The following is a 14,672-nucleotide window of genomic DNA, read 5'->3' as shown; positions in this document are numbered from 1 at the left end:
TTTGCGGCTATTTTCTTGCCCATAGCCGATTTCTGAAATATACCGTTATCAGACTCTTTTTCCGTAAGCGCCGACATCAACGCTAATGAATTTACAATTTGCGTCCACAATAACCAGCAGAACAATTGAAAAAAAAATCTTTGTAATTAAAAAACAGAGATCCACTTTTCTCTGGTGCCCTTATGCGAACGTGTTTTCCATCTATAGCGCCTACACAATTAGGTATATTGCATTTAAGCCAAAATTCTTCTTCAATACGTCTGAAATCTGATTCAGTAGAAGGTGGCATCAACATAGGCAGCAGTCTTATTCTTAATATCTTCAAAACATTTTTAACAACTCTTGATATGTAAGATGGTGATATACGATAGACAAATGATAAAGACCGGTAACTTTCGCCTGTGGCCAAGAATCTGAAACAAACGAAAACATACAGCTAATATAATTTCCATTTACAGGTGATGACTGTAGGAAGAAGTGGAAATTTTTAAGGGACTGTTACCAGAGGTTCAAGAAGAAAAGCAAATTAGGAACGGGCTCTGCTGCCTCAAAAAATTCAAACACAAAAAGACACAAACAGCTATCGTTCCTTGACAGTGTTGCACAACACAGATCTGGAGGAACAAATATTACATTGACATCATCACAGACAACAATACAATAAGGCCAAGAAGACAGTGGAGATCGAACTCATCAACTGGACCTTTCGGCATCACAGGAAGAAGATACGGCAGAAACACATGCAATAGGAAATAGTGACGAAACATCTGTGGTAACAAACGATGAACGTTATGTGCCAGCACGGAAAAGAACACGCAGTAAAGTTCGTAGTAATGATGATACAATATTACAAATGTGGAAATAAAGGGACGAAATTAGGCAAAATTTACTAAAACCGTTTATGGAACACAAAGATGATGATATTGACTTATTTTTCCGTCACATCAGCACAGTTGTAAGGAGTTTACCTCCAGTTTATAAGGCAGAAGCCAAAAGAAAAATTAGTATGATCGTTTCTGATTATGAAATAATGGCTGCACAGTGCAACACACATCAGCCAAGTGATAACAGGAGCCCTTCAACCTCCACAACTCTCTCACAAAGTCTTGGAACTGCAGCACAATCTACTAATGTATAACATTTTGTGGACTTACCTCAGCGTCAAATATAATTTTTCTTCTGCACTTATTGCGTTTCTTAGGCACTGTGGCATTATGTCATCTTTAATAAAACTGAGCACGAAATTAAACTGTCTTTTATTTGAACGACATTAGCTCCTGAAGATATTTTCATCATCTAACAAATGTCTTATCAGTGCTGTGTAACTACCTTCTGCAGTTCTACTTTTATATAAAGGCATTACCAGCTTTCGTCTTTTCCTGGAATGCAACAATAAAATGACATCGTCTTCCTCTTGCAACAACAGCGCAATAACAGCGGTGGTGTTGACAGACATCTCGCCTCGCGCAGTTGTTCCCGGCAACTGCATAGCTTGTCTGTCGCTGCGTTCCGCAACGCACCGACTGCAGGCGGCAGCGTTGGCAACTGTCTTCTGCAGCCGCGGTCGGTCGCTGATGCCGTGTTCGGAATCGCACCTTGATTTAGAGATGAGCTGCAGAATTCACTATCATGACACTAGAAGCAGAACTTTCCATGTAGACTATGAATCCCCCATTAGTGTTCAGAATGGAGCTCTATATTTTGGTTCAAAAGTCTTTGACAGGTTGTTGGCAGACCTGAAAATCTCGAACGAGAAATAAATTAAACAATAGCGGGAGTCGCGACATCGTGTACCTAATCAACAACGTGAAACTTTCTTCACTACATTTACACTGAAATCAGTCAATGTGGAACGTAGCTAGGGTTGCCATCCATCCTGATATATTGGGACCGTCATTAGCAAAATACCATTTACAGCTTCATTCAAGTACTGAAGTAACGACATCTGCTAGCGCAACATGCAGATGCAGCATCAGTTAGTTTTATTCATGCCAACAAGTTTATGTTCACAAGGTCGTCTCATAGATGACGTTGCAAGTTACATATCCTGTATCGACGATGCAAGAACCCTCTAGAGCCAGCGCCATCATTCGAGAAAATACTATACTTCTCCAGCAGTAAAAGGCTGAACTACTTACGCGATGCCATATGGACAGCGCAGGCAGTTCCCATTTGAACAGCGATCTAATAACACTATTCTTTCTAAACGTAAAACGAACAATGAGTGCAGCTTAGTAATGTTTGAAATGTTTACTGCACAAATATAGGGCGTGAAATGTATAGTTATAATGTACTCCGACGACTAAAATGTTCTTGTCGACTGTTTACCATCTAATAAACGTTATCTTATCATTGCTTACGAAAAACCTTAGGACTGAAAGACAAAGTGTTCCATATAATAGTGTTCTCAGTAGAAAGTAATTACGTTAAATAATTTTTTTACTTTATTTCTACACTCCCATTTCACAGAAGCCCAGCGAGGTCCCAGCTAGATGTGGCAACTCTAATAAGTGTGGGAAGGTTACACAGAATGCAATACCTCCATTATGTAACGTAACAAATAAGCCACCACACCTCTAGCGGAACAATAAAACCTCACAGACGTCAAAAGCAATAAAACTGTTTACCCAACTCAGAAGAATCCAGTTCCACAATTGTTGCAGCATCTGAGCAACAGCGAAAATCTTCAACACATTCGCTTTTGAAGCAAAAGTAATTACAGAAATATTCGTGTATTAGAAAGTCGAGTGAAGTGTAAGTATGTGGGAGTCATTATACAACACACAAAAGTGTTATGTGTCAAGGACAGTAACTCTCATAATAAGAATGGGCAACAACAGAAATAGGTACTTCTCAGACATGAGATGTGTGCTTCCACCTCTTGGTTTCGGCGGAATAAGCTGCAATTACACATGTGCGAAAGTATTTCTTCATGAAATAGTTGTAGCTAATGCCACTGAATCGGTGAGATTTGGCAATTTTATAGATTTATTTCAATATCATTTGTGACTTCTGATACTACATAAACTCTTGGAGGCAAAAAAATTAAATACTATTCCGTAAAACAACTGAAACACAAACATCAGTGTCATGACACCTGTGACTGTGCTTCCTCACAGCTTGGAGCGCTAGTGTCGCTCCAGCAGTTAAACGGTAACAACCTTCACACCAAAGATTGCCGTGACAGTGTATATTAGACTGTGTCATAGCTCTTTGGGTCTATATATAATATCTAAGAATATACCGTGTTTCAAACATGTCTAAAACCGTAAAAAAATTATCTGTAGCTTTTCACGATTGAGATATTGCACTTTACTTGCCTTCATCAAAGCATCCATTGCCGGATTTGCCCTGCAGCTCATGAAGCAAATTTATATGCCTTCGCTTAAGCTACCACTGTTTACACTAATTTGCTTGGTCTTCCTGTTCCTTTTTTTTTAGCATTTTTGAGAACACAGAGCATAATGGTATTTTCTTTATTTCTGAATAAATGAAATAAACTTTAAGGTTACGAGGGCATAGTCACTTGCCACTGATATCTCTTTTCTACACCGACAGATGGCGGTCAGCAGTGAACACACCATATTTGCTGCGATTTATTGCGTGCACAAACATTTGTGCAGATTTTTGCTAGTGGATAGGCATTGAGATCTAGTTACACAAAGACACTGGGTTGTGGAAGTGATATAGGGGACGTGCAAATGACAAGTACTACAGTCCAGTGGATAAGCTTGAATAAGTCTTAAAGGAATACACGGTTACACAAAGAGCAGCATGCTAGTATAAATATGACTGAATTTATAGTGTCAGGCTCTAGGAAGCGTAACTGTAATTGTAATTACAACTTCACATGTAGTAAATCTCCTCCTGAAACGAAGATGTTCTTTCCAAACAAAAAGCAACATACAACTAGACGGAAAGCTTGGCTCACTGCACTGAAGAGTAACACAGCTGACGGTAAGCAGTGGACTCCTGCAGAATATTCTCAAGTTTATAGGCATCATTTCATAAATGGTGTGCCTAAAATGTAACTTTTAACAGCCCAGTATAAGCATCAAGTCTTCAAATGACACCAATATCATACTGATGGATTAGATTAGATTCAGTTATCGTTCCACAGACCCAAAATGAGATGATTCTCGTGGGTGTCGAACATGTCAGAAAGTATAACATAAAAACATGCAACATTTGAACGTAATACTCATTTCCATGATCATTTGTCAGGAGTTTGTCAAGATCTGAAAACATATTACAGTAAACTGAAACTCTTAATATTTACAGAATTCATACACTGTCAGAATAAAGCATAGTAATGCAGTTTTAATAAATTTATCACTCACAAAATACCTAATCTTGACTGTTGTGACCAAGTGCGGTCAAAACTGAAATCTAACAGTTATTTTTACTTAAGGTGGCCTAAACGTCCCTGTTAAGATATTCGTCTATAGATTAAAAGGAGTTGCCTACCAAAAAGTCTTTCAAACTCTATGTAAGCTGCAAGTTTTTGATGATTGCTGTCAGTTTATAGAAAATGTGTGTTCATAAATATTTGAACCCTTTTTGGACCAAGGTGAGCGATGCAGATCCTTCTTGTTCCTAGTATTGTTACTATCTATTGAGCTATTGGTTGTGTAGTAGGATGACCGCAGTGGGTGACGTGGTCGGGGTTGTAGGGCGTGGCTGGGTAGAAGAAGGTGGCTGTTTTCAGCAATCTTCCTCTTTATTGTTGGTTCTTCCAATACATTCTCCGGTAGCTCAGCTCCACCATTCATGTCGTGGTGGAACAGTGCTGATGCGCGCAGCCTGAGGAATGCTATGCCGTGATCAGTCAGCGGCTGTGCAGGCAGTAGGAGGTTAGCCGCACGAGGCCCGGCCAAGCTCACCTACTGCAGACGCTGCAGGTCGTGACGACGCTGGGAGTCGCCAGTGCAGCAGCGGGCAACGCCCTCCGCCGGCCGGTCCTCGGGAACAGCGTCACTGATGACGACGACGTAACAGCTACCGAACGCCCAATCAGTCGAACCGATGCCGACGCCCACCTCTGACGCCCTTAAATAGTGCAGACCGCTACTGAATCCGCCGGTTACTCGGCGCCGTGTTTATTAGAACGTTCTCGATGAGTTGGCTAACGCAACCGCGCCACATGCGGCCCGCGCCTGCATAATTCTGCTAATACTGCGTTCTGGCTGTTGATGGCTGCCGCATACGTACACACATACCAACGCTCGTTGCAAAACTGTGTCACCTGCGTAACGCGCCGGCCACCTTTCGTCCGCCGTCTGCCGTGAGGCTGGCGCATCGCGCACTGAAACACACTAAATCACAATTTCGCACCATATTTCCTAAAAATAACCCCTTGTCCTCTACAATTGGAAATAGAGACATATTATTTGTAACAAATTTCAGTAAGGCATAAATATACTGAGAATCATTGTTTAGAATACCCAATTCGTTCAACAAGTTTGTACATGGTGTTCTTGAACTTACACCACAAATGAGTCTCATTATTGGCTTTTGCAATCTAAAAACTTTTGCAACATTCGACGAGTTACTCCAAAATGTATTCCCATATGACATAATGCAATGAAAGTAAGCAAAGCATGCAAGGTTTTTTATATTAGTATTTCCTTCATCTGACATCATTCGCATTTCAAATATAGATTTGTTCAGGCTCTTCAGCAATTCTGTGGTGTGCCCTTTCCAACTGAATTTATTATCAAGTTGTAATACCAGAAATTTAACACTGTCAATCTCTCCTATCTACATGTCTTCATATGTTATACAAATGCTGGAAGGAAATCTCTGACAGATCACGAACTCCACATGGTGGGTCTTTTCAAAGTTTAATGACAATGGATTAGGTTTAAACCACTGAGAGTTTGATTAGCAGCTATTTTTAAATATGTACTTGACTTCCTATTTGTTGCAATGTGTGTATCATCTGCAAAGAAAACAAACTTAGCACCTAGAAATGTAATAGATGAGAACAAGTAAAAGACTCAAGACAGAACCTAGAGGAGCACCACATGTAATTAATTCTCAGTCAGATGAAGACTAATTGCTTATTCCACAGGTATTTCAGAATGAAACACTTTCTTTCCAATTAATTAAGACTCAAACCATTTTGCAGCATTATCAGTGACACTATAAAATTCTAATTTATTTAAGAGAATGCTATGATTCACACAAACAAAATCTTTTGACAAGTTATAGAAAATGTCAAAAACCTCTAATTTGTTATCTAATGAATTAAGTGCATTCACTCTGCACGTGAAAAAGCCTTATCTACATTGGAGCGCTTTAGGTATCCAAACTGTGACTTGGACAATGTATTATTTGCAGTCAGATCTTTAAGGAGATGCTTGAATATCACTGTTTCAGACACCTTTGGAAAAGCCAGCGAAAGCGAAATTGATCGATAGTTTGATGGTTTCTTTTTATCCCCCTTCTTGCACAGATGCTTAACTTCAGTATATATTAGCCAGTCTGGAAATGTTTCGCTGATATGAAATTAATTACATAAATAACATAAGATAGAATTCAGCTCACATGAATACTCTTTAGTAAACTTCCTTGATACATTATCATAATCAATGGAATACTTTGATTTTAAGGATTTTATGATGGATGCTACTTCTTTGGGAAACATGAGTGTCATTTCCATTTTATAGAAGTTATTTGTAGAGATTGGGCTCAGATAATCCATTGCACTGTTTACTGAACGCGATAACCCCAAGCTGTCAGTAATAGAAATAAAGTAGTCGTGTAATGGGTTTGCAACAATACATGCACTTGTTACCAATGTCTCATTTACTTTTAGAGCTCTCTGTTCCTCTTCGTTTCTGGCCCCACCTATCTCTGTCTTCACTAAATCCCATATAGTTTTTATTTTGTTGCCTGATGTAATTATCTTTTTGTCATAATAAAGTTGCTTAGATTTCTGGATTACTTGCTTCAACATTTTGCAGTATTCTATGTAATGCATTACTGTGCTAACATCAGAGCTGTTCCTAGATAGCAGATAGTTTCCCTTTTGTCCCTGTGTTGAGTTATATTATTTTTTGGTCTTTTCTTATATATAAGCTGTATGTAAAGTGAATGGGTTATAGACACCAACAAAGATAAATTGACGAGTTATTTTGTGGCAAGTATAATGTTTTGATACATCTGTATGAAACAAAATACGCTCTTCAATTTATTAATTATTGTATCTTCACCCTTTTGTTTCGATAAGTGGTAGTGTAAAGCTGTATGCTTGGATGCATAGTGCCAGCATTGTTAAAAATGTATATTTCAAATGTACATGAAAAGTATTATAAAAAGTTATTAGCAAAGCAAACTTTATTCATACATTTAAGATTTCCACTCCTATCTGTTCAGCATATCACTCGCTGCTGAGATCCTGCATCAAGAGGTTCACAACACACAAGAAGAATTTACTCGATACCCAGAGATCCTGCATCTACATTGCCACAATCAAGACTGAACACAATGGAATTAATGTCAAGCAGTATGTAATGCGAATTATGAATATTGACCATGAATGTATTGATACTGAAGGTCTGTTGATACTGGTATCAGTTAAAGTTCACCCAGGATTGTGCACAGATTCATAAATTACCTTCAAATTTCTTTCAACTAGTCTTTCCAATCAATTTTTCCAATTATTCAAGCAATTATTAACCAATTTCCATCCCCCCACATATACCTATTCATCCCACATGATTCCTTTATTCCTTGTGTAATCCATTGTTTATTTTTAGGCTTCTGTTTGCAGTAGCTACAAGCTCCAACGATAACGATCAGGATTTTCCCTCTGTTGCATAACAGTTGCTTTAGAAAAATCTGTTTAACTATGGATGAAACACAACAATGCAGCTGCATGTTTACACTCTCATTCACTTTTGATCACCTTTCTCTCACAACCTATTTGAAAAAAATGAGTCACTGCACATGCCGTTTATTAACAGTATGTTGACAAGAGTAAGGTTGTTAAATTGACCATTGTTACAGGCCATACCCTCAAGATGCGTAATGTGAGAGCACAAAACATATATGATCATCCTATGTAAATTCGTGTTATGCTGCATTATAATGATGTGCCTTTGGTTTTCTTTGTTGTTGTGATTTTAGTGTCAGTTCTGGTTATAATAAAAAGGACAATCTGTTATTTAATTCCGATTTATTTTATTCCATGATTTTCAGCAATTAAAGACATAAGGTTACCAGCCCAGGCAAGTGTATACAAATCTGTTTTGTGAATTCACTTCATTTCATAAGATTTCTATTCGAATGAATTGTGATGATGAAGTTTTGATGCTCAGGTTCAGGAATCATCATATTTCACTTGTCTTCTGTGGAAAATCTTTGTTGTTTTTTGTGTGAAGTACAGTAAGTTTGATTTATGTGCAGATTTACACTAAGATGGATAAATTGAAGATAACTATATTGTTAAAGAAGAAGTCACTGTATCCATTGAAGTATTGTTGTTAGTTGAGGCAACTTTGCTCATAGAAAATTCATTCCATATTGCTAAGCTTAAGAAAAATTTATTTTCAGTTGAAGAAGTCACAAAAAGGGGAATAAAGCTATTTTTGAGTGCAAGAGAATGGAAGTTCACAGTTCTGGTCTAGTTGTATCAGGAATTAAGATGAACAATTAGTGTTACCAAATGTTGTTTAAATATCCAGATGTATTACAGGCGAACGCTGCTGTCTTGAATTCCACAATGATCTGACATGAGAGACTTGGATACACCCATTTCAAAGATCTGAAGAATATAGCTGACATGAAATTACTTTCTTTTTTTATATCTATACTGTGCAAACAACCGTGAGGTGCATGGCAGAGGGTACATCTCATTGTACCAGCTATTAGGGTTTCTTCCTGTTCCATTCATGTATGGAATGTGGAAAGAATGATTGCTTGAATGCCTTTGTGTGTGCAGAAATTATTTCAGTCTTATCCTCAAGATCCCTATGTGAGTGATATGCAGGGGGTTGTAGTATATTCCTACAGTAACCACTTAAGGCCATTTCTTGAAAATTAGTTAACAGACTTTCTCGAGACAGATTACACCTGTCATCAAGAGTCTTCAAGGTTCAGTTTGTAGTGGTTAATAAAAAAAAATGAGAAGAAAAGAAAAAGAAAGGGTTAAAAATGTGGGAAGAAATGGTGAATAAAAAAGGGGTTTTATAATCGTAAATGACCGTGCAAAAGGGGAAAAATGAAAAGCAAATCGTACTTTGTATTACAGAAAAGCTACCGGACTTCGTTATTCGGAAAAGCTACTGTTGGGGTGGTCCTTGTGGCGTTTTTGAGCAAAAGTTAAACCAATTTCCACTACAAAAATTTTTGAAAAAGAACAGAGAACAGCAAAGTGTAACTGACAGGGGGAAATGGCGTAGCTTTGAGTTCATTCTTTACCAGGTTAACATGTCTTCTTTCGTGCGCCGTCCAGGTCTTCAAAAATCTCCTTCAATTCTGCGTGAAAAGTCTGCTCCGAAATCTTGCAATCGTCCAGGAATCACTAATTTATACCAATTAAAATCATCTTGATACTGTATGCAATTTAATTTACTTCGCTACTTCCATCCTCCGAATTTCTTAACAACTTCCACAATATGTCTACACATTAAAATCAGATCAAGACTAGCTAATAAGTTTTTTTAACGTCTTCATCAGATCACGTCTGCCTTAAGCTACGGCTATCAAGAGACAATCGAAAACGGATAGAAAACAAAAAAGTTACAATTTTGGTATTTTCTCTGCCATCGAGCGCTCATACCGCTGCGACGGGATATTTTTATCTGAGGGAACGAGTGTAGTGCGGCGAAATTCGAAGTCCCGCTACATCGCCCCCTCGACTGTCACGCTAAAACATTTAGCGTGGCAGGCTAGCAAACCTAAAAGTCTATATATGCATATTTTCATTGGAAAGGCCACGTGCATCCATAGGGGATAATCTTTCCCAACACTTACTTTCTAAACCTATATACTAAATACAAATATTATAGTTTGGATCCTTTGTACACAATTAATATATATATATATATATATTTACATACAGTTTGTTTGAACAAGCTGCTCGCCAGCGCAGTTAATGTTGTGCGCTTCCAGCGTTGGTTTCCCAATGCATCTCTGGCAGCACGTAGTCTTTGCGCATGCACAATAGCATCACTGAATTTCGCGTGCGGCAGTTTCAAAATCGCTGTGTTATGACAGTCTTGAAAGTATTCACTTTCACATAGTGTTCATTACAAGTTGTTATTCCAGCATAAATGGCGTGTTAAGTCCGGTGACACCATAAGGTTGAGCGTGTGCGTGATCTGAAGCAACGTCCATGTCTTCTGTTACGACACAACACTCCAGGTCCTTGCGCGTTTTCATGACTATTATTCCTGGGGAATATATGGTCGATGTAGTTTTTAGCCTCCACATCGCCTACGACAGGTGCTGAGTTTATTTTCTCCAAAGCATCTGAAGGCCGGACAGGAACAACGGCGTCGATGTTTGCAAAGGTAGGTGTATCATCACATTGTTTACACTCGCCAACAAACGTTCAATTGCAGTGTGAAAATCCTCATTATCGTCGGAGTAAATTGCAGTTTATATCGATTTACATACAGTTATTTGGTTTATGCACCATAAGTTTCACAAATAAAACAAAATTCGTCGTTTATAACGTTCACAGTTTGCAACATTTTTTTGCCATATTTACATTTTAACAAAGTTCACGGGGTCCCAGCATGTTTACATAGTTAATTATGAAAGCTTACATTTCGTGGTCACATTTCAAAATATGTTGACAATATGCAAAGTTTTAACACATATACAAATACATATAAATTTACAAGAATATGCATGTGAAATATTTACACTAAAAAAAATTATACTAAGTCCCATTGGCTTTCTTTTATTGGGGTTTATGGTCATTTTGATTTTCTTTATTAAGGTTATGACATGCCAAGGGATATAAGACTTAATGTTTCAAGCAGGGGCTTTCCTTCATTTATTATTTATTTCTTTCTTTTGATTCCATATCTTGGTTGGCTAGTGGTTAACCAGGCTTGTAATGCCATTAATATTCATGTCTTTTTATTCATACCTGAAAGTTTACTGTCACACAATATATTCTTACATTCCATAAACAAACAATACCCAGCTGCAGGAGGTGGTAGGATAATGGAGAAAGAAAAAAAAAGATAGAATGGAAGAAACTATTCACTACCTACAAACTATCAAATCCTACAGCTACTACATACAAAGAGAACATAATACATTATAACATTTGCATCACCTTCAAGGGGTGTGTGAAAGGAGGTGCTTACCATTTACCAAATCATAGGTAAATGTAAGTGTCCTTACGTCAAGTCTGCGTAGTGTAACATCATGACAGATTCTCTGTTTGTGTTCTGACTGTTCATATGACTAAGTGTATTATACATTAACAAATCTTTGCATGAGTAAATCACTGCTCAGCACTTCCTCGATATCTCCACTTTTTGTGGATACCGTCTATACAAATGGAAAATATATCTCACAGAGATTGTCTCTCTCATAATCTGTATTATATAATAACATATCAAATTTCCTCTCAAGAGTTCAACCATGGATTTTCTTCTACTTTAATGAAGGTTAGACATCATGTATATGGTATATATATATATATATATATATATATATATATATATATATATATATATATATATATATATATATATATATCATTTTTTTCTATAAAACATAAGTAAAGAACATAGTATTATAATTGACAGTAAAATGTCTCTTTCTCAGTGTCCGTTGCTCGACATTGGCTGCACAGGTGGTCACTGGTCCTTTGCACTTACCTTGCATAGCCTGAAAAGTCAAATGTTGTCTTCAACATAGATGTAATTTTGTCATCTGTTCGCTTAAGTGGAGGTGTTGTACGAGTCGCAAAACAGCCTTAATAACTCTCCTATCTTTTGCTTCCTCAGGGTTTTCTGTCATATGTAAGTATCATAAAGGCTAACCTGGCACTAAATTTCACTTTCATACACAAATGTATTCACATGAGGGCTGTGCGAAAACTATATTTCAACTTAAGTTCCTTAAAATATCATTCTCCTGTCTGAACACGAAATATAAATGTTTTCTTCCACACAGTGGCTTAACAAAACTTAACAAAAGGTTACCAAGTTACACTTCTGAAATAAATTAAAGCTAATGTGTTTCCAAGTTACATTCTTACTACATTTCTTTCAACAGCTGTAATCATCATTATGTTCACTCTGCTTTTCTTGCATTCGTTCATTTTCAAGAGCACTGAAAATAGATTCACATTTAACGTCTTGTACTCACGTGTTCTAACTCATCACAAATGTTTTCTTTCAAACTGAAATTCTTACGTAATCTTAAAGATGTAGACTGTTTACTCACTTCTCTATGTAGCACAATATTACCAAAACATTCTCACTCATTCCTTACTCACATATTCATCATAATATATACACTCCTGGAAATGGAAAAAAGAACACATTGACACCGGTGTGTCAGACCCACCATACTTGCTCCGGACACTGGGAAAGGGCTGTACAAGCAATGATCACACACACGGCACAGCGGACACACCAGGAACCGCGGTGTTGGCCGTCGAATGGCGCTAGCTGCGCAGCATTTGTGCACCGCCGCCGTCAGTGTCAGCCAGTTTGCCGTGGCATACGGAGCTCCATCGCAGTCTTTAACACTGGTAGCATGCCGCGACAGCGTGGACGTGAACCGTATGTGCAGTTGACGGACTTTGAGCGAGGGCGTATAGTGGGCATGCGGGAGGCCGGGTGGACGTACCGCCGAATTGCTCAACACGTGGGGCGTGAGGTCTCCACAGTACATCGATGTTGTCGCCAGTGGTCGGCGGAAGGTGCACGTGCCCGTCGACTTGGGACCGGACCGCAGCGACGCACGGATGCACGCCAAGACCGTAGGATCCTACGCAGTGCCGTAGGGGACCGCACCGCCACTTCCCAGCAAATTAGGGACACTGTTGCTCCTGGGGTATCGGCGAGGACCATTCGCAACCGTCTCCATGAAGCTGGGCTACGGTCCCGCACACCGTTAGGCCGTCTTCCGCTCACGCCCCAACATCATGCAGCCCGCCTCCAGTGGTGTCGCGACAGGCGTGAATGGAGGGACGAATGGAGACGTGTCGTCTTCAGCGATGAGAGTCGCTTCTGCCTTGGTGCCAATGATGGTCGTATGCGTGTTTGGCGCCGTGCAGGTGAGCGCCACAATCAGGACTGCATACGACCGAGGCACACAGGGCCAACACCCGGCATCATGGTGTGGGGAGCGATCTCCTACACTGGCCGTACACCACTGGTGATCGTCGAGGGGACACTGAATAGTGCACGGTACATCCAAACCGTCATCGAACCCATCGTTCTACCATTCCTAGACCGGCAAGGGAACTTGCTGTTCCAACAGGACAATGCACGTCCGCATGTATCCCGTGCCACCCAACGTGCTCTAGAAGGTGTAAGTCAACTACCCTGGCCAGCAAGATCTCCGGATCTGTCCCCCATTGAGCATGTTTGGGACTGGATGAAGCGTCGTCTCATGCGGTCTGCACGTCCAGCACGAACGCTGGTCCAACTGAGGCGCCAGGTGGAAATGGCATGGCAAGCCGTTCCACAGGACTACAACCAGCATCTCTACGATCGTCTCCATGGGAGAATAGCAGCCTGCATTGCTGCGAAAGGTGGATATACACTGTACTAGTGCCGACATTGTGCATGCTCTGTTGCCTGTGTCTATATGCCTGTGGTTCTGTCAGTGTGATCATGTGATGTATCTGACCCCAGGAATGTGTCAATAAAGTTTCCCCTTCCTGGGACAATGAATTCACGGTGTTCTTATTTCAATTTCCAGGAGTGTATATTCTTATACATTAAACATATTCCTCATCAAACATTAATATATCACATACGTGGGGCCATTTGGCACTTCCATTCTCATAAAACTCCAATAATATTTTCCTCAAATAATCTGTCTCCATCAACTACTTCACGGTAACTTACCTTCTTATATTAACTTAAATATTAACTCATTCATACTGATCATTCATTCTTACATCCTCATTCATTCTGCTACATACCTATGTCATTACTGATCTCAATAGCTATTATCTCCTGTCATTACAGTAGTGCCTTGAAATAACTAACTAATTGTTCATTCACCTTATAATTTACAATTAACAACAAATGTAACCTGTGTAGATCTCATTCCTATATGAATATCTTTTCTCATTCAGTAAGTGTACACACCTGGGTTTACATTCTCTTCATAATTATATGCACAAGTGTAACTGCAGTATATAATTTCCATAAGTGAATGTTTGTGTTCTTAGGCTGTATAACTTAATGTTCGTGTGTTCAATACAAATATTTATGATCTCGTTTCCACAGCAACTTGCTCATGTTCAACTTAGTTATCATTATATTATGTTGTTTTAGTGCACAAAGGGTTTCAAATGTCTGTGGGGATGCAGCCCCCTCGGCTTGTGAGATAACGGGTATTCTAGGGAGTAACAACCTGGGTGAGGTATGCTTGCGATTCTGAAAGGACCTGAATATAATAGCTGCCATTTTCTGTTCAGTTGTTTTAACTTTGTAGACTTGGGATGTGAACGCAAA

Source organism: Schistocerca nitens, chromosome 2, assembly GCF_023898315.1.
Source record: "Schistocerca nitens isolate TAMUIC-IGC-003100 chromosome 2, iqSchNite1.1, whole genome shotgun sequence".
Classification (NCBI taxonomy): Eukaryota; Metazoa; Arthropoda; class Insecta; order Orthoptera; family Acrididae; genus Schistocerca; species Schistocerca nitens.
This window is presented reverse-complemented; position numbering follows the sequence as displayed.